The 22236-nt window shown below is 42.1% G+C and overlaps 1 protein-coding gene across 6 annotated transcripts in view; it reads right to left on the bottom strand.

The window, feature by feature from the left end:
• CNTNAP4 (contactin associated protein family member 4) overlaps positions 1-1556 on the bottom strand; it is a 251585-nt gene extending 250029 nt beyond the window's left edge. For 5 of the 6 annotated variants that reach the window (XM_075536447.1, XM_075536453.1, XM_075536449.1 and 2 more), the window contains exon 1: positions 1445-1547. The gene's annotated coding sequence lies outside the window, so the exon portion shown is untranslated. Of the gene's footprint in view, positions 1-1444 lie in introns of all 6 variants that reach the window. The other variant, XM_075536445.1, reaches the window with a different exon arrangement.
• Between the last annotated feature and the right edge of the window lie 20680 nt (positions 1557-22236).

Here is a 22236-nt window from a genome sequence, read left to right as displayed (position 1 = left end):
CTTATACAGGTGTCTGCATTCTAATTGTCGGTGTGTGTGTGTGTGTGTGTGTGTGTGTGTGTTATAGTCTCTACCGGACAACAAAACACAGATGCACACAAGGTGCTTTGTCCGTGGTGCTCATTGTGCTCAAACGTGAGCCAATCGCCCTAAGGACGGCCTCAGGGAGTAAAGTTAAAAGATGTCATGCGACTTTGTTAATCCCTGCTTGACTTCATGGTTACAGGTTGGGCTGCAATCCATCCGCATGATCAGCAGTTCGAAAGCAGCTGAGGTAGAAAGACTGGGCTTTCTACCTCTCTGCTCTCAAAAACAGTTACGGTCGTGGAAACCCACAGGGAGTCACTGAGAGTCAGCACTGACTCAGCGACCCTGTGGGATAGAATAGACTGCCCCCGAGAGGTCCTGAGGCTCTAAACCTTTTTGGGAGTAGAAAATCTCTTCTTTCCCGCACAGAGCATCCAATGGTTTTGAACTGCTGACTTTGCGGTGTCAAGGTAACCCGCTTTTGCCACCAGGTCTGGTGAACGACACAGAATGGGGAAAACTGGGAAGTAATGGGTGGAGCCCAGTTTTAAGAGCGCCCGCTGCTGGTGACTATTCCTTATGGTGTCTCGAAATGTTTTCTTTCCCGAGAAAAAAAAGACACAGATATTTTTTGCTTATGAAGGTTATGAAAGGAGCCCCAATGTCACTGTTGGTTACGTATTGGACTGCTAACCAGAAGGTCAGCAGTTCAAACCTGCCCATCTCTCTGTGGGACAAAGATGAGGTTACCTGCTCTGATAAAAATTCACAACCTCAGATCCTATCTGATGGCAGTGGCTGGGTTTATTTTATGAAAAGGGACCACAACGATGCTAAGTGTACAAGGTTTCTAAGCATGTGGTGTTGGGAAACACATATTTCTACAGCATGTGACTGGTTGATGTGGGATATAGCAGAAGTGAGGATTCCCACAGGAGCATGAAGGCTTTGACAAATTCCTGTTTCTCTTCAGGAAAGAAGACCACGTTCGTCACGCTGAGAATTAAGCAAATGGAGGAAATGTTATTTTTTTTAAGTCAGCACCTTTTAAGGTAACTTCATCTTGCAAGCTCCCTTGCTTAACTTGAAATGAGGAGGTTATTAAATAGTTGGGCCTCGGACATCCATAACGAATGTAAACTTGCTGTGGAAAAGCTTACTTTATGAGATACATAGAAAGCTTGCCAGAGTGAAGCAACGCAGTTGTTTGAAGGCTGAAACAGCAGCGCGGGACCCTCAATGGAATGCACCCCCTTCTCAGAGGCCTGGGACGGAGGCCGCGTGCATTCAGTCTCAATCACTTGCTAATTCAGAATTTGACTCGGTATTGCAGCCTGGCACGTATAATGGCTTCATTGAGGGAGAAAGACAATCTGTGAGGTTCGCCATGGACCAACCAGCAGAAAAGCAGACTTACCATCTCTTCGGTTCAGTCTGGCAAATCCAGGGCCATGGCTGCTGGAGAGTTCAGAAGAACTGCTGAAGGAGGCTGGCGGCAAGGCTGGCACCAGGGGGTCATCGCAATCATCTGCCAGGGGAAAAGAAAGGCCACATGTGATTAAAACACTGCTGGAGTTTGCTCGGGATTCATAAGCATAAACAAGCAAACCAAGAAACAAAAGCAAGATCTAGAAGGTCTAAAAACCCACCATCTGCGTAGATTAGTATTCTACTGGGGGTTCTGTGATAATCCACATGACTTTCTTAAAAGAATACAACAAAAAGACTCCTGAGGAAGGGAGATGATGGAATATTGTCTTGCATCCTTTCAAATATGTCAGGAAAGACCAATCATTGGAACAAAGAGCCAGTATGTGAATTACAGTGGAAATGCTCTGCAAAAACGAAGGGAGCCTCCATGAGACGGATGACCCTGTGACCATGACAATGAGCTTAAATACAGGGTACCCCTCCCCCAAATGGAAATTTTTATTTCCAAAGCTATGTATTTTTTTCAGAAAACAACCTTATCACCTTCAAAGTACTCTCCATGACACTGAACACACTGGTCGAATCTGCAATTCCAACTTCGGAAACATTTTTCAAATTCAACTGTTTGGATGGCTGACAGCACCTCCCTCATTTTTTTCCTTCACCTTTTCTAAGTAGTCAAATCACCATCCTTTTGTGTCTGTTTGTCCCCCTTCATTCACAGAAACAAAAAGAAGTTGCATGGAGCGAGGTCGGGTAAGTAAGGTATGTGGGACAAGAGAAGCATACTGTGTTTTTGCCAAAAGCTGGCACACTGAGATGACTGCGTGAGTGGGTGCATTGTGGTGGTGGCAAAGCCAGTCCCACGCCTGCCACAAATCAAGCCGTTTTGTTGCACACTGTAACGCAATGTTTCCAGAACTCTAAATAGATCGCTTTATTAAGTCTGGTCTGGTGGAATGACCTCCAAATGCACCACACGTTAACATTTCCTTCCATTTGGGAAGTTGATGATGTCCAAAATGAGGTTTGTCATCAAGTGACATTTCACCTTTCTTGAAATGAGAAAAACACCCAAAGACTTGTTCCCATAGTGCTGTCCTTATGAGCTGTGTTCAACAGCACAACAATTTCTGTGGCATTTTTCTCAAGCCGGAAACAAAGTCTCACAGCCGCACACTGTTCTCTTAAATCGGCCATAACAGAAACTGAGGCTCAGCAAACTGCATTTATGAAAATGCTCACTTGGACCAGAGAGAACCTTCCCAGGGGACGCCACTGGTGCACTACCTCAGAGGGAGATGAATAAGGCTCACCTAGCGAGCAAAATGCCCGCTCCGAAAGCTTCTCCACCCACCACAATTCCAGCTTGGGATCATGAAGTTGGCTCTGGATTGGGCAACGCTTGATTCTGCTATTCGTAAGGCTCTCCTGAGTCAGAGCCAACTCCAGAATAACTAGTGACGACAACCACAACAAGAGAATCGGGTCTGTTCAAGGAAACATTCCAGGAACTTAAAACACAAGACTCTGACAAGAAAAGCCCCGTGGAAATTATACATCATGTGTGATCTTGAAATAGAAACCTTTTCCCTAAGTTAAAAAAAAACAACAACCAAACTATACCATCATAAGAGGAACACTTACTAAGTAATTCTATTAAAATGAAGCATTTGTGGTGGCCCAAAGACATCATAAGGCAAAGAGGCAAATCACAAAATGTAGGAAGTACTTGCAACACATATTAGCAAGTCTACAATTAGCATTCTAAATTAAGGGAAAGGAAATGCAAAGGTAGATAAAACAAAACCACAAGGAAATAATTTAGAAAGCAGGACAGAAAAAAAAACAGCACCAGGGAAAACGAGAGGCTTCGCCAAAAGGAGATATAGAAATTGATGTTCAACGTCGTCAGTCAAAAGAAACGCAAGCCAGTGCTACCACTGTACATCATTTTCACCACGGATTAGCAGGCTAGGCGAAGCCTGGCAACACGAACATGAGCGGAGAAGCCCCGGCGTGGGATCAGTGGGAATGTAAACTTGAACAGCTACTTTAGGAGAACAGTTTGCCATGTGAACTTGCACATACTCCATGTTCGACCATTTCTATTGTTGAATGTAACCATCAGGGCAGATCTTCTCTGCCATAATCCACTACCCTTGAGCAGCTTTATCCTCTTACCCAAGAGTCCTGTATAAGTGATAATACTGTTTTCATGACAAGCAAGAAGGTGGAGAACACTGCCCCGGGGATGCCCTTGCCTTTGTGTCCAAGTTTCCAGCGACACGATGCATGATAGCAGAAGAGCTTTCGTCGTCTGTACCTCCACTGAGTGGAAAATCAAAGCACAGTATGTTTCCACAGTGAAATATAACATAGCAGTATAAAGAAACAACAGCAACAAACACGTACACACACACAAAGTTCATTATATATAAAAAAGGTGTTGAAGATAGTGTAATTATTCCCTGCGACAGCTGTTGGAAGACTCATAGAGACATGATGTAAAACAGAACGAAGCTCTGCCCTAACCTCACAGTTGCCCTATCTTGTGCCATCCTCCCAATTTTTGCAGCCACTGTGTCATTCCAGCTACTTGAGGGTTATAATGTTTTTTTAAAAATCATGTTATTGAGGGCTCGTACAGCTCTTATCACAATCCAAACATCCATCAATTGTGTTAAGCACATTGTTTATCTTCCTTTTTGTCTTTCCCTTTACCATGAGGTGCTTTGGTGGCAGAGTGGTTACGTGTTGAGCTGCTAACTGCAAAGTCAGTAGTTCAAAACCAGCTCAGCAGGAGCAAGACAGGGCTTTCTACCCCCATAAAAAGTTACCATCTCAGAAACTCACAGTGACAGTTGTACCCTGTCCTATAGGGTCACTATGAGTTGGCACCGACTAGACGGTAATGAGTTTGTTTGTTGCTTCCACTTTACCAAGCATGATGTCCTTTTCTAAATAATCGACAGGTCTACAAGGGGGGGCAGGAGCACGAAGGAGACAGGCACACCTAAGAATAATCAACCATCTGACATCAAGTGGGCAGCACTTACCCAAGAACAAAGTTCAGGTTAGATTGGAAGGAGGAACGGAATCAGGAAACCCAGAAAGAAAGTGAGAATACATGATATGACATTGTGGAGATTCCAATCAAGGACACAATGACATGAAACAAATGTGTATGAACTTGCGATTGTTAAGGTTTATTGAGCCAACCTGGCTGATAAACACATGTGGGATTAAATGAAGGGCAGAGAGATAAATGGCTCAGTGAGCCTTGCCTTCCTTATTCTCAGGTCTCTTGCTCTCTGATGGTCGGACCAGGGTATAGCTGCCTTAGCCAGTTCCCTGCTTCAGCTGGCAAGGCTCACTTCCTACAAGACATCCCCAAGGAGAAGCCACATGGACCTACCCTGATGCAGCTCTGGGTGCTGGAGCAGCTGCATGGAGACCCCTGTCAGTACTGAGATACTTACATGCTCACTGATAGGGCTTTCCTCCTGTATTCAGCATCATTGTATGTGTTCTTTTGAGACCGAGGAAGACTTTGTGGATCAGTGTCAGACATAAGGGCTAATGTTGGATTTATGGGCTTGGACAACACTGGGTTGGGATGCTTTCTTTTTTTAATTTATTTTTTCAATCATTTTATTGGGGACTCATACAATTAAAATTTTTTTTCATACAACTCTTATCACAATCCATATATGCATCCACTATATAAAGCACATTTGTACATTTGCTTCCCTCATCGTTCTCAAAACATTTGCTTTCTACTTGAGCCCTTGGTATCGGCTCCTCATTTTCTGTTTTCTTTTTTTAAAACCATTTTACTGGGGGCTCATACAATTCTTATCACAATCCATACATACATCCATTGTGTCAAAAACATATGTGCATTTGTTGCCATCATCATTCTCAAAATATTTGCCTTCTACTTGAGCCCTTAATATCTGCTTTTCCCCCCTCCCTCCCCACTCCCCTCTACCTCATGACCCCTTCATCATTCATATATTATTGTTATTTTGTCATATATTACACTGTCTGACATCTCCCCCTGCCCTCTTCTCTGCTGTCCCTCCCCCAGGGAAGAGGCTATACGTAGATTCCTGTAATCAGTGCCCCCTTTCTACCTCACATTCTCTCCACCCTCCTAGCATTGCCGCTCTCATCACTGGTTCTGGAGGAGTCATCTGTCCTGGATTCCTTGCATTTCCAGTTGCTATCTGTAGCAATGTACATCCTCTGGTCTAGCCAGATTTGCAAGGTAGTATTGGGATCATGATAGTGGGGGGAGTCGTATTTAAGAACTAGAGGAAAGTTATATATTTCATCGTTGCTACCCTGCACCCTGCCTGGTTCATCTCCTCCCCACAGCCCCTCAGCAAGGGGTGTCCGGTTGGCTACATTGGGCTTTGAGTCTCCACTCTGCTCTAACCCACCTTTTCAATGGTATGATTTTATGTTCCTTGATGCTTAATACCTGGTCCCTTCGACAGCTCGTGGTCACACAGGCTGGTGTGTTTCTTCCATGTGGGCTTTGTTGCTTCTGAGCTAGATGGCCAACTTGTTTATCTTTGAGGCTTTAAGACCCCAGACACTATATCTTTTGATAGCTGGGCACCATCTGCTTTCTTCACCACATCTGCTTATGCACACGTTTGGCTTCATTGATCGTATCAGGGAGATGGGCACCCACTGATACGGTTTTTAGCTCTTTGCTGTCTGATAACTGGTCCCTTCTGTACCTTGTGGTCAGACAGGCTCGTTTGCTTCTTCCATGCAGGCTTTGATGCTTCTCAGCTAGAATGCCACTTGATAATGTACACTTACCCTTTATGTAAACCTCTCTCTTATATACATATGAGTTTCTGTGGATTTGTTTCTCTAGTCTACCCAGACTAACACAAAACTATTAAATGGAAAACTGATCTGTTCTATAAACCTTCACTTAATTTACCGTTCCCCCTCTGACGCATGCTGGACCTATTCTGGTCTTCAACATGTTTTGTATTTTTGTTTTGTTTTTGTTTGTTCGTATTAGGGCATATCTCAGAGGTTTTATGTCAGTGGAGGTCACCCTCATGTAGTTGGGTTATATATTTTAGGTGTTTCGGTATGGAATCCAGGATTGATGAACCTATAGGTACAGCAAGTAGAATAAGGGTTTTGAGTGTGTGTGGGAGGGAGGTACAGTGGTGGTGGTGGTGGTGGTGGTGTAAAAGGGAGACAATGTCAAGGTGTGCAGGAAGAAAAAGAATGTTTGGAAACTGATTGTAGTACCAGTTGTACAATTCTCCTTGACATGACTGAACTATGGAATGATATATGTATTAACTCTGAATTAATAATTATTTTTAAATACTAAAAAAGATACTGTCGCCATATGACAAGTATATACTCAGGATAGGAAAGCTCATTTTATCTTTTACTGCTAGGATAGATTTTTAAATTTTTATAAAGGGTATCTCAGACATAATTCCTTATAAATCAATTGACTAAGGAGATGAAGAATACATGCATAGTTTCCTTCAACAAACACATGCCACATGAGGCTGTTATGAAACCTATATAAACTATACAATTTACAGGAGACAGAGTGCCTGAATTTTGGATTCTGGTTTTTGGACTTCTAGTTGGATGGCCTGTTTACACTGTCATAGTGTTTACACGTATGGATTTTTCACTGGCATTTTATTGTTCTGGTACTCAAATCGTATTGTACTTAGCTTTAATTAACTAATAAATGAGTAATTTAAAGAGTTTAAAAATTAAGAATTTTTTAAAAAGAGAACTAACTGATGTTTACTACGATAAGCATACATGCTTAATTTGGTTAGCTACTCTTTGCCATCTTGAAATGAATTTTTATTCTATATCATGATTAAGTTGCTTTCAGTTTTACCCTGATCAGATCAACCTTTCTCTTATAGCTGTTAACATACATATATTGATTATTAACTATCATGCAGCATCGTTGTGCCAAATGTCTTAAATGAATAATAACTGAACTCAGAATAAAACTAGGAATCATCTACATTCACCTAGAATTTTATGAAACTTAATCTACTCAACACCATTTGCCCCTTGAGGGTTTTTCACAATAACTGGATTGCAGTAGCGTTTTATTTGTGTAACTTCTCATTTTCATTTGAAATGTCTTTTCTTCTTCTTTTTTTACATCTTCAACGCTCTAGTTAACTCTGAGGACAGACATGGTATCTGGCTCACAGTTTCACAGTTCCTCCCTGTCTATTGATTCGCCCATGGACTGACACTGACTGTTCTCATTTTAACTCCAGTAGTAAGAAGTGTTTAAAAGGACATGTAAACCAGGGAGCACTGAAGAGCATTCTGACTGCCCCTAATTACAAGCAAGAGCCCAGACACTCCATCCCTTAACACTCTGCGGAAGCCCATAAGAAGTGTGTAAGCATGTCCCTCTAAGTATATCTTCGATATGTGTTTACAAGCGGAACACGCAGGCGTGCAGGTGCGCACACAAAACCACAGAGATGTTTGAGCCATCATCAGTCTGCAGTTCCAAGTGTGGCAGAAAAGGGATGTTTAGCTGCCATTCTCAATCAATTATGCAAGCAGTTTCTAATCGATGTTTTGGGTGTGAACTGCCTCCCTAGTACAGTCACTCTAGAGAACCTGGGTTTATCGCTCATATGTTGTTGCCAACTGTAAGCTGAGAATCGATAGCGCTCGACTTTGAGCGTGAGAAGAATGGAATTTGAAGAAAAGAAAGGGGTACTGTTTCCATCTACAGTAGAGAGACACGTAATCTGGGAAATGGGATTAGAGAAGGGCAAGGGGGTGCTGCTAGCGGTTAATCAAACCATCATTCTTGGTCTGAATAGTGGTTACGTGGCCTTATTACTCTTTAACAGGAGTATCTATGCCTCCCACTATCTGCAATTAAATATTTTTAAGTTTTTCTTAAAATTAATAACAACTCATACAGTGGGCTTTCTGAACTGATAACTTAGAAGTATTTCACACCTAAAAATTAATGTAATATTCCCTCCTCCTCCTTGAGGCAGTCACAGCATGGTTGTCTTATACAAGAGACACTGGACGCACAGAGTTGGACTGACTTTCTTAGTAACGGGAAACAGCCCGAGCTGAAGGCGTGGCTGTCCGTTTTCATAAAGACTGACCACTTTGGAAGCCTTCTGGAGAAGTTCACCTCAGTCCTGCAAGGTCACTACGGGTTGGATTAGACTCCACAGTCAAGAATTAGAGTTTCAAAAGAAGATCCAGTGGTGCAAATGGCTAAGCACTCAGCTGCGAACGGAAAGGTTCAGGAGAAAGAGCCAGCAAGCTCCCTCCATAATCATTACAACTTAGAAAACCCTATGGGGCAGCTCTATGCTGTGAGTCAGAACCAAGACAGCTAATAAGTGAGTTGGGGTCCAGCATGCAGCACATAAGAACATGGTGGCTATCATCATTTCATCGAGTTTGTTCTTGGGATTCATTGTCATCAGGTGAATACTGATTCATGATGACCTATAGGATTTACTAGGCTTTTAGTTTACTTTTTAGAAGTAGCTTGCCAGGCCTGTCTCTCAAAGTGTCTTTGGGTAGGTTCGAATCTCCAACGTTCTGGCTGGTAGTAAAAGAGTTCAATCCTTTGGAGTGGAGGCATTTCATGATGCCCCAAATAAAGCATCTCCCAGGAAGGTGCATGCACCAACTCCAGGTCTGTAAAGCTATTTGTTGATCGGCAATTTAATTTTCAATATTCTTGGTACCAGAAAGGGGGGTGGGGTAGCCCTTGGATCATCCAAATGAATCTAGCCTGTGTATAGGAGGTATTTCCCTCGACGTGCCAATTGCTGCAGCCCCATGTCAGACCAGCTCATTAACGTCTTCCTCATTTTGCGTATTCTCTGCCTGGGCAAATGTCCTTCCACAGTAACTGGTCAATCCTAAGAATATGTTCATGACAGTACGTGAAGTAAAGCCTTTCCACCCTTACTTCAAAGGAGCATTACCGGTTTTCTTTTTCCAAGACAGAATGGCCCGTGCTTCTGGCAACCCATGGTGATTTCAATATTTTCATTAACACTAGCAACCTGTCTTCTGCAGTCTTCTTTTCACATTGCCCAGACTTTGTAAACATCTGAGGGGACTGAAGAAACCGTGTCTTGCATCAGGGATGGCCTAGTACTCAAAGTGACATCTTTGATTCTTAACACTTAAAAGAGTTACCTTGCAGCAGATCCACCCAATACAGTGGGAGAACGAGGTGACTGTCTGAGCCCATCAAGATGTATAGCCTTGGAAACACTATCTAAGGTTCCTTTGAGTCAGAACCCACTCACTGGCAGTGGGAGGTGGTGGGGGTGCTACCCAATACAATATGTTATTTGGCGTCTTGGTTATGCATTCAGCTACTAAGTGCAAGGTGTGCAGTTTGAAATCACCAGCTGAAAACAAGGGGAAAGACCGGGCTTTCCATTCCTTTAGCATTGCAGCCTCAGAAACTCAGGGGAGAAATGTCTACCGTGTCCTATACGGTCTCGATGAGTTGGACTGGCCTCAATGGCAGTGAGTTTGGGTTTGCGTTTGGGCATTGATTGTGGCTCTAAGGAAAATGAAATCCTTGACAACTTCAATGTTTGTGCATTTATCATGATGGTTTTTTACTGGTCAGCTTGTGAGGATTTTGTTTTCTGGATGTTGAAGTATGTAATCCATAGGGCTATATAATTTAATCTGCATTAGTAAGTGCTTCAACCTCTCTCTACATTCAGCAAGCAAGACTAGTTCATCGGAATATCACAAGCTGTTCCGGAGCCTTATTCCAATCCTGAGGTTGCCACCTTCTTCCCATAGTCCAGCTTCACAAATTATTTGCTCATAATCCAGAATCCTGTCTTCCAAGCAGCAAGGAATAGAGCCTGCCTGGTGTCCATGTACCATATATCACCCCCTTTATATATTTATATTTTATAAACACTTTGACAGAGGCGACCTTACATAAGCTGGGGTCAGTTTATCAAGATGGGGGTTCAGTTGCTGGCATATAACACTGTGCTAAGGTCACCCCAAATCAATAGGCACTCCTACAAAAGTGACAAACAAACCTTTAGGAAATTATGTATGGCCGAAAGAAGGCTATTACATTACCGTTGGTGGCTGAACCTGGAGAGGCAATCACCCACTGGGGGGGAAAATGTTTAATAGAACGAATATAGAACCCAAAAGCAGAATATGCCCGGTATGATGTTCCTAATTGGTCACATTTGACCTTGTTTCTCTCCAGCCCTTGGCGACCCCAAGGTCATGTACAATACACTACTGAGGCTTTAGATTCCGTCTTTCTGCGCCACTCAACATCCGTCATAGGCCACACCATAAGGATCCAATGTGGAAACCTCACTAAGAGAACTGGGCTTGACCTCAAACTCACCTGTAAGAATTTTATGGAAGTGACAAACTCCCTTGGACCGAAGACTGAAACACCCTCATGTGAGAAGTATATGACTGTGATTCCGAGGTGTGGAATGGGTAGTCATGGGACTTTGTGGCAGAGCCCCTGTGTTGACGGTGCCCAGTGACTGGTGGTCTGGGACCACCATCTATTTATGATGTCATTGTTCTCCTTGCTTTCTTATGACATGTATCAATCGAGTAGGCATGATTCTGTCTTTCTTCATGAGTGCGATTGAAAGGTTTGCCTATCACTGGCCACCTTTGTTTGCATACAGAGTGTCCTGTCCCTTCAGAGTTTAAGTCAACCATTCATGTGTCTCAGTCTGCACCCAGCCTACACTTGTATAATTTCCCTTTCTCAACAGTGTTTTAAATTTTATATCATTGGCCAACTTAATGACACTACCAATAGAATTGCCTTATGTCCCAGGGGAATGATATATAATGTTCTCAATCATTAAATGATAAGGATGTCTCTAAAATTACCAGAGACATATATAACCCACATATATATATGAATGGATATGGGGTTCACAATTCTAGCCCCAGCCTCAGAATACTTAGTTCTTATGAGAAGGTCCTGCTCAACGTTTGCCCTCAGGAAGAGATCACTGACAATACAGGTGCTAGAGCAATGTGTGGTGTAGAAACCAGATAGTGCCTGGCTATCAAAGAATAGTGTCTGGGGTCTTAAAACAAGCAACCTTCTAAGTGAGGCATCAACTAAGTCCACATGGAAGAAGCACCTCAGCCTGTGTGATCCAAGGATTGTAAATACCAAAAGCCAAATCCAAAGGAGGGACTAGTATCGGAGCTTAAATTGTGAACACCTGGTTTGCAGAAGGCTATGGATGACAGTGAGCAGAAGCCCAAAATCCCTTTATGGGGTCCACATGGATTAAATCCCCAGTGAATCCCCTCTGACCGTAATCTAGGCATGTGAACAGACTTGCTACTACAGAGAGCTTTGTAAAGTCGATTATGGCAGATGCAGCTTGGTCAAAATGTAATAGCCTAATAGCATTTGAGCTCCCTTTTGACTTGTTCTAAAGTTGTTCCCGTTTTTAATATTTTCTGCTTTCTCTTTGATTGAGGTTTTTCTCTGTTTTGTCTAGTCACTTGGTTTGGTTTTGTTTGTTTGCTTTGTATGATTTAGAATGGTTGTGTTTTATGATTTTCTGTATGTGAAATTCAGAACTAGATAGGTTAATGTATAAAAACAGTAACTAGATAGGCTTATGGCGAGGAATGATGGGGGGAAATAGAGCATTAACCACAATAAGTATGAGAAGGAAATGATCTGAAATGGATTTTGATGAGTGCACAAATCTTCTCAGTAGGATTGAACTATTAAACTGTACAAGACATGAAGTATATTAAAATAAAACTAATTTTGAAGAATGACAAAAGGATACATCCTGATGTACATCTTTCCTGATTTAAAACAATGCAATATTATTTCATTCGGTTCAAACAAATGCCTTTGGTCTATTATAGACTTTGCATGAGCACAATTAGGTGGTCTGGAATTCCTATGCTTTACAAGTTATCCAAATTTGTTCAGAATGCTTTCATATTCAATAAAACACAGGTAAACTTCTTTACCGTATTCTCTACTTTTAACCACAATCCATTTACATTAGAAGTTCTATCCCTAATCCCACATCCTCTTCTGAATCCAGATGTAATTTGTTCCCTGTGAATGTGCTGCAGGAACTGTTTGGATCTTTAGCAAACTTTCACTCGTATGTGATATTAATGATATTGCTCAATCATTCCCATATTCAGTCGGGTGGTTTTGCTTTACGATGGACAGAAATCTGAATCTTTCCCAGGAAGATGTCTTGAAATTTCTTGGCATAGCAGGAGTAAGTGCTTCCAGCACTACCTTCGTTTTGTGAAATATCCCAATTGGTGCTCTGTCGATTCCCGGAGCTTTGTTTTTGCCAATGCCTTCAGTGAAGCAGAGACTTCTTCCTTCAATTCTAGCCTTTCTCAGTCATATCCTTCTCCCTGAAATGGTTGGACATCAATCAATTATTTTTTACAGTGACTCTGTGTATTCCTTCCACCTTCTTTCAAGGATTCTTACTTTCAGTATTTTGCGTATAGAATCCTTCACTATTTCAACTCAAGGCTTTAATTTTTCCTTCACTTATTTCCACTGGAGAAATGTCTGGCTATGTTCTTAGCTTTTGGTTTTCCAACTTCAAGTTTTCTACATTTCATGATAATGCTTTATTTTGACTTTCAAGACACCCTTTGAAATCTTTCAGCTCTTTAACTTCATTTCTTCCTTTCCCTTTAGCTATTCCAAGTTTGAGAGAAAGAGTCCTTCTGCCATCCATTTGGGTCTTTTCTCCAGCTTCAACTTGAATTTGCATATGAGCAATTGATAGTCTTTTCTACCACTGACCCCTGTCCTGTTCTAATTGATGTTATTAAACTTCTCTATCATCTCTTTCCCCAGATGTATGTAGTTTACTTGATTCCTGAGTATTTCATCTCATGACACCCATTACTACAGTCACCATTTAATTTATTGGGAAAAAAAAGATATTTCCTGTGAATAATTATTTGATCTTGCCAATTCCATCATGTGATCATATGATTTCTATCACCAAGCATATATTTACCAACTACCAGTTTTTCTTTTTTGTTTCAATCTTTCACATTTCACTATAACTAATAATTACCAATGCATATTGATTGCATGTTTGACCAATTGCAGACTTGTAAAAGTCAGCAAAAATCTTAAAATTCTTCTTCTGTGACATTGGTGGTTCATGCATAAATTTGAAGATTAGGGTTTTTAACTGGTCTTTTTTGCAGGGGTATGGTAATTATCCTATAACTATTAGTGCTGAATTTCAGGGTAAATCTTGAATTTTTTTGACAAATAATTGGACACTGCTTATTTGTTTCTGTGGCCACATCAAAATGCTAATAAATGCCCATTGATAATCTGATTGAGCAATGCACAAGGAATCTAGGAAGTTGTTAAAAATTAGTACACCTGCAGATCAACACATTACGCATTAGTGAACTGAAATGAACTGGTGCTGGTCATTGTAAATTAGACAAGTATATGGTCTACTGTGTCAGGAATGACAGACCCTCAATTTTATTCTACAAGGGATTTTAATACATTATTCCATAAGAAAGGACAATTTTTCAGGCTTCTAATCCACTTTTTAGCCCTCATCTAATATTACCATTAGTATGTTAATAATCATTTTGATTGGGCGCATTACATTTATGAAGTCATTCAATACTGACAATGACAAACACCCTACTGGTAGACACTGATTAATTCAGGGGAAACCAGTCCCTGGAAAAGGCCTTCTTGGTTGGGAAAGTAGAAGGGCAGTGAAAAAGGAGAAGACCATCAATGAGATGGACCAATACAGTGGCTACCACAATGGGCTTAAACAGAATTGTGAGGCTGGTGCAGGGCTTGGCAGGCTTTCACTCTGTGTACACAGGGTCACTGTGAGCTGAAACACGTGAGATAGCACTTAACAACAACAACAATGGTATCACTACATTTGATCACTGAGCAAAAAGGAGTCAGTAAAAATCTATCATTTCTTCTTCTTTGGCATTGGTGGTTGGTACCTAACAAAGGCTAAATAATTTTCCCACAGACACGGGACTCATTGGCAGTGGGAACGGGATTTGGACTCCGGCCATCTAACCTGAGAACTCCTCTACCTGGAGCCTCTGTTGAAACAAATCATAGCATTCTAAAACACGAAGAGCATTCAAAGACTGCACGGAAACATGGAATTACTTCAGAGGCATTGTGAAGCTCCCCAGCAGATCTGACAGAACCAGAACGAGGGCAGACTTTCAGAAACAGTCAGCTTATTTTCCAGTAGTAGCTATTCGCTGTGCTATTGGGAAGATCTAGGACATTTGCACTTATGGATTCTTTTCCCGGTAGGAATGGGGATCAGAATGTGGAATGGGATAGAACAGGGTGGACTAGAACTAAACACAGTAGAACCACACACAACAGAATATCTGTGGATAAATCAAATATCAAATCCCTACTTTACACTCCCTCCCCCCCGCTCCCGTTCCAAGACCTTGATGCACACAGCACTTCCTCCTTCAACCTTACCCACCCAACATGACATGGGACCTCACAAACTGAAGAACAGCTTCTGCCAAAATGCCAAGTAGGCTCATGATGTCAGCCATCAATTTCACTGTCCCTATAGCAACCTCATTTGATCTGCTAACTCCTAGTTCAGAAAGTTCTCATCACCGCCTCATTATGCACAGCTTGGGAGCCTACCCTGAGTGTGTGTGTGTGTGTGTGTGTGTGTGTGCACAGTTTTTTAAAATAGTGGAAAATGGCATTGAGAGATAATCAAATTTTTTCACAAACCTTTTGAAGTCACCTCATAAGAGAGTAAGTTTTTTTTTAAAGCACCACTACTACTAGGACTCTAGTTCATATATGTACAAGCAAAATGTATTAAAACATGTCTCTTTGGCCAATAGATGACTCTCAGAAATTCACTAATTTGTCTTGCTAGAGATCCTTTTGTTTTTTAAGGTCCAATCAAAACAGTACGTTCTAAGAGGAAGTGTTGAGCCAGTTCAAGTCCAGGCAGAGAATTCAGCTCAGAAGGCTATGGTGACTGTTTAGGGGACTCCAAAGGGCATCCGGATAGGTTTTCTTGAAAGACACATGTTTATAGAGAAGTGACGGTCTTGAGCCCACAGTGGTAGTTCTACCCTGTCCCATGAGGGTTCTATGAGTTGGAATGGACTCAATGGTATTGAGCTTGGCTTTGAGTTCTCTTGGCTTTGAGAGAGAGAAAGAGAGAGAGAGAATCAGACAGACTTGCTAACACTTTGTGGTAATAATGGGGAAACTTTCATTTGGAGCAAACACTGGCTTACTACTCCAACGTACAGCCTTGATTTGAATAGGCTGCATTCATCTTAACAATTAATGGATTAACGGGAAAGCAGTTAACTTGTAATGGCAGCACAGCCAGAGGCTGATTGACTTTAAAGGCTTAATGGCAACTATTTAAAGTCCTGGCATTAGGGCAAGCCTTTTAAATAGTTGCTCTTACCTACAAACCTACCTAACAGAGCCAATTAAAGGCAAAGGGGAGGAAGAAATCACTAAAAGGGTGAGTAGAAAGAACTTCGCCATCGGCACACCTTACAAACTTTTATGAACACATACGATGGGGACAGGTGACACCATGGTTACTAATTTGAGATTAGGAATAATGCTGGAAAGAACATAGATGTGACAAGTTTCCCTATAGTTTGGCATCTATGTATTTAGTATAGATATTCAGTAGGAGAATTAGTGGATCACAAGTTTTTATTTTTCTGTAAATAAAGAGGCTGAAACTGTCGTGCATTTTTCCATAACTATCAGATCAATTTAGTCTCCATATATTTCATTACAAACATATACATTCATACCCATTACACTTACTCATTTGATAAAAAAAATTTAATCACTCTATTCTTTGGTCAATATGTTGTTATACGTTTCCAATTTCTATAAATTATCTGTCATTCTCTATTTTTCTACTTGGAAACACAATTTAAACTAATCATAGTCTTATATGTATATGTGACAGATGTCGATGTAGATCTAGATATATGTTGGCATTAGGTGGCCTCAAATCAGCTCAGACTCAACAAACTGATATGCAACAGAAGAAAACACTGCCCAGTTATGCGTCAGCCTCCTTATCTTTGCTGTGTTTGAGCCCATTGTTGTAGCCATTGTATCAATCCATCTTGTAAAGTGCCTTTCTCCTTCTTGCTGAACCTGTACTCTACCAAGCAGGATATCCTTCTCCAGGTACAGTACTAGTACCTCCTGATAATATGCCCCAGGTAAGTGAGAAGAAGCCTCACTACCCTTTCTATTAAGGAGCATTCTGGCTGTACTTCTTTGAAAATGGGTTTGTTTGTTCTTCTTGCATTTCATGGTATATGAAATATCCTTCACCAATACCAGAATTCAAACGCATCGATTCTTCTTTGGCCTTCTTGAGCACATGAGGGTAAATCAAAGAGTATTGCTTAAAAATCACAGAAACTCTTATTAAACAAAGATATCAAAATGTGAAACGATTGTTTCTTAGCATAGCAGTCTATATACTCCTGAAAGATTTTTTCCTCTCTCTAGGCTATGCATTTGGCTGCTAATCAAAAGGTCCAAAATTCAAACCAACCCACTGTCATGTGAGAGGACAGAGACAGACAGACTGCTCCTGTAAAGATTTCCAACGAAACCAAATTCACTGCCATAGAGTTTATACCAACTCATAGTGACCCCATAGGACGGGACAAAACTGCTCCTTGGAATTTCTGAGACTGCACCCATTTCTGGATTTGAAAATCCCATCTTTCTCCCAATGGCAGACTTCGGAGATTGCGGCGCGATGCCTAAGCACCATGCAACGACCTCAGAAAATCCACGGGGCTAGTTCTCCCGTCCTATAGGGTTGCTCTGCGGTGGATTCGAACAGCACTTTGGGCATCCTGCAGGGCTCACATTGTGTTCCTTTTCAGTGACCTTGGAGTTTTCCAAACAAGAAAATGTCTGAAGAGGCATGACCAGGGCTGAACAGGATAAAGTTGCACCATGACATTCTCAGTTAACAGCCCTGGCTAACCTTGAAGAATGGATAGACGGATCACCCTGGGAGAGTGGGGACATCCTTGGCACAACTCTCCTTGTCTTTTTATCACCAGTTCAGTCTTCAATTTTCTTAAAACTTCTTCCTAAGAAGCTCTCATGATCATCCTGTGTCCCTCAAGAAAAGCTCTAGAGTACCCCGTGGGATCTCCCCAAGGAGTCACCTTAGCCTTCTGAGCTGACCTCTTTGCTTTGAACTTAATTTGCCTTTCAGAACCTGTCAGAGTCCCCTGTAAAGATTATACATTTTTTGAAGGCCCCCTGACATGACTGAGACTCGTGTATTAATGAGAGAACTTGGCTGCCACCATCCACTGGTCACAGAGGAATGCCTGAACACATTTTGTTTGGAACAAATCTGTGCAAGGATAAACTGGAACCCTAAAAGCTTTTTGACTTAACTTGTATGAGGTGATTAAAAATATCATGGTATGGATGAAGTACACCTCAGTATTCAACCGACTGCCTTTGCTTTGAAATACTTGAAAGAGATCTGCCGTAGATTAGCCCAACTTAATAATATACGGATCTCTTGACCAGCCATGAACATGGATAATGTGTTGGGAGCCATCCCAGCCATGCTGTCTAGCAAAGCTCCAGCCCGGTGGAAGAAGCTTCTGCAGAGCAGAGCTTCTCAGGGAGGGATTCCAACATCACTCATATATTTGCTATTGTTTAATCCATTCTTGAGAATTTTATGCATTGTCATGTTTACCGCACCTGGAGCGGATGCGAGGGCAGTCTTGAGAAGTGCAAATGAAACCAGATCTAAAACTTGCTTCAGTGTGATGGGGCATTCCTTAACTGAGGCATTGGAGAGTCTTAGACAGTGAGACATCTTTGGGAATTCTGAGGAAGGTATGTGTGAATTGAGTGAGGAAGAAATCCCAGAGTTGAGGTCAGAGGAAAAAAAAAGAAATCCACTGAAAAACCCTGGATGCCATTCAGATTAGGTCGTGGGAGGCGCTTTTGGCCTCCCCATATAGAGGACCTTATAGACTGCCACCCCCAACTGACACCCCTTTACTTTGGAAAGGGGCTTACACAGAAGGAGAGAGAATGGTTAACAGTAATAGAAAACATGTAAAAGGGGAAACATTAAGTCTTTGGCAAAGAATCAGACGGTTTGGCCTCTTGGTGCCTCAGGAGTACAAAAAATAAGAGAGACATAGGTAGACAATGGAACAGTTACCATGGGAGAGTTTGTAAAGGAGAATATTTAACTCTGAGAAGCATTTAAGTCTGCCCGTAGATATTAGGCTTTGAAGTAGCACGTGAGGTAGTTTCATTATGTTAAGTTAGTCAACCAGGAAAGAAACACTGTGAGCAAAAATTAGGGCAGTGAGTAGGATATGAGTCTAACAAAATTTTCTGAACACCTCAATTAAGAATAGTATGTGACGTATAAGACAAACAGTGCAGGGGAAAGAACCAGGAAGAGGACAGAAAGCGATAGAAAAAAATACAGACCTTATAATGGTCTTTTATCAGGTTTTAGGGGAAACAATAAGGGTGATTGTGGAGTTAATCATAAGGCATTGCTTTTCTGTAGTGGTCTGCAAAGCTTTTTATGGTATAAATCAAGCTGTTTGGAAGAACTCAGCAGAGATGGCTCTCACCAGAACATCTCTCGTGTCTGTCTCGTCTGTGTTCGCCGACCCCACTCCTCCTTCAGGTAGCCAGTTCAACCCTCCCGGAGCTGGTCTCCGTCAATAATGGACCAAACTCACTCACTCACTGCCGCCGAGTCAATGATGACTCAGAGCGATCCCCGGTCTCTCTCCTGAAGAGCTGCTGGTGGTTTTGAACTGCCGACCATGCAGATCCCAGCCCAGTGCATAACCACTGCACCCCCGGGGGCTCCATCGTAACATGAAATCCTTGACGACTTCAATCTTGTCTCTGGTGATCATGATATGCTTCTGGGTCCAGTTGGGAGGCATGTTGTCTACCTTACGTTGAGGTGTGATCCATCCTGAAAGCTTCAATCTCCATCAGTCTCTTTTGCTGTCAGCAAGCAAGGTTCTGCATCACCTGCAGACCACAGATGGCTCTTGAGCCTCTCTCCAATCTGAATGCCACATTCCCCTTCATGGAGTCCAAGGTCACAGATTATTTGCTCAACGTGAAGATTGAATAAACATGGTGAAAGGATACAACCCTGCCAGATACTTTCCCTGATTTTAAACCAGACAGTGTCCCTTTGTGCCATTCTCGGGCCTATGTTGAGGCTCTGCATGAACACAATTAAGGTCTCCAGAATTATCATTCTTTGGAACATCATCCATAAATTGTTATCATCCATATAGTCAAATGCCTGTGAGTAGCCCCCCAAAATCATACCTAAGTATCTTTCTGGTATTTTCTGCTTTCAGCTAAAATCCATCTGACCAATGCAGTGACAGCCCTCATTCCATGAGCTCCCCTGAATCCTGCTTCAGTGTTTGGCATTTCCCTGTAGATGCACAGAACCCATTGTTGTTGAATGATTTTCAGCGACACTTGGTAGATACATGTAGACACACAGATGTCTATTTGGTCAAACACCTAATTCATTTCTAATTTTGTTTACGCCATTTTTATTGTTGTTCAGTGGGATATTTTTGTAATTGTAGGCTGCTCAAAATGACCTGCCTATCCATTGTAATGAAGCATCTGTCCCTTTGTGAGGGATCCCTGCAAACAGAAACGGCCCAGGAGACAGCTTGCGTTACAGAAATTACTCAGTCATCTAGAAATTGCTTCAACTTCATGTACTTTACCTATGGAGTACAGATAAACATAGCGTATTCAGAAAGGGCCATGAAAACGTCCTGGCATAGTATACTCAAGAACTCAAAGAGGAGAGAGCAAGTACGCAAAATAAGTCGTCTCCCTCCTGGTACTCCTGAGGGAAGAAAAAATAATGTGTTCTCATAAGATTGATCATTAATGTACCTTGAAGGTGTGTGTAATACGTTGATTTTTTTAAAAACCACTTGATATAGGAAATAAAGAATGTGTACCAAGTGCTATGCCAGCCATGTGAGGGCTGAGAATAATCTCGACCCTCCTCCCACCCCCCACCCCCCGCCCTGCCCTACCCACGGATAGCTCACATTCAGGTCGTTGGGCTTGAGCATCACTTATCTTTCTGGCTTATGCATTCAACATTGGGTCTTCGGTGACAACTCAATTAAGCACTTGACAGTCTCAGAGTACAGGAACCCATCATGTTTGACTGAGTTAGCCGGGGATTCTGCTATTGACGTTCCTTGGAAACAGCAGAGTCAGGATAGCCTATTGTATTCAGTGGGCCTTATTGTTGTCGGCACGGCTGTCGGCTGTCGAGTGAGCTCTGACTCTTAGCATCTCCGTGCACAATAGAAAAAGCACTTCCCAGGTCTCTGGTAGCCACTGTGTCAGTCTCGCATTGAGAGTTTTGCTATTTTTCACTGACCCTCTAGTCTACCAAGCTTGATGTCCTTTCTCCAGGGACTGTCCTTCCTGATAAGAAGGCTAACACACATAAGACAAGGTCTCTTCTTGCCATCCTTATTTCTAAGCAGTAGTCTGGCTTTCCGTCCTCTAAGCCAGATCTGTGTGTTCTTCGGGCAGCCCGGGGTACATTCAATGTTCTTCAATAGCACCATCATTCAGAAATACGGCTTTTCCTGCAGTCTTCCTTGTTCATGGAGGTGAGGGGAAAAAACATAGCTTGAGCCTTAGCTATCAAAGTAACATCTCTGCTATTTAGCACTTTTTGTGTTACATCTTGTGAAGCAGATTGTCCCAGTGTAATTAATATGCCATTTGATTTATTGAATGCTGTTTCTAGGAGCCTTCATTGGAGATCCAAATAAAATAAATTCCTGGACAAATTCAATCGTTCTTCTGTTTAGCATGATGTCTATTATGCCCAGTTGTGAGAAGATTGGTTCTTACAAAAGAGAAAGAGGGACTGGTGTGCCTCAACCTGGTGTGCCAATAAGTGAATGCAACGTGCTAGCATGAAGCAGTGAACCAATTGAGAGGTCTATGGGACCTCCCCCCGCCCCCAAACACACACACACACACACACACACACAGAGAGAGAGAGAGAGAGAAAGAGAGAGAGAGAGAGAAGAATGCACGGGAGAGGACAGCACTGAAGCTACAGCTCAGGGAGAGGAACACATCTGAACAGAGCACATGGGAGCAAACTAAGAGGAAAGGAGAGAAAAAGGGAGAGTGAAATATATGCTGGCCCACCAAGCCTCAAGGATGATATTCCAGCTCAGAGCAGCCAATGCACAGAGAGTACAATAGGGCCGGCCCCACCCAAAACATGTTCTCCCTCACTGAGCCAAACCACGACAGGACAACACTGGAAACAGTGTAGGCATTGTGCCCGATGTGGCCCCACCACACTGGGTGAAACACTAATGGGTACAGCAGAGCAGCAAGGCGAGCAAATCAAGGAAGTCCCCGAAGAATATCAAAAATAGACTTTGGGGCCAGAATTCTTAAAGGTAAACAAATAGACCTGGAATCATTTATAGACTTTTCTTTTTTGTTGGTGATTGCTTTTGTGGTTGTTATTGTTGTTGTTTTGTTTTGCTTTGTTTTGATTTTGTGCTTATTATTGTCTCGCGTGTCTATTTAGATAAGAT

This window comes from Tenrec ecaudatus, chromosome 18, assembly GCF_050624435.1.
Source record: "Tenrec ecaudatus isolate mTenEca1 chromosome 18, mTenEca1.hap1, whole genome shotgun sequence".
Lineage (NCBI taxonomy): Eukaryota > Metazoa > Chordata > Mammalia > Afrosoricida > Tenrecidae > Tenrec > Tenrec ecaudatus.
Note: the sequence above shows the minus strand (reverse complement) of the source record. Positions and strands in the feature narration are given on the sequence as shown.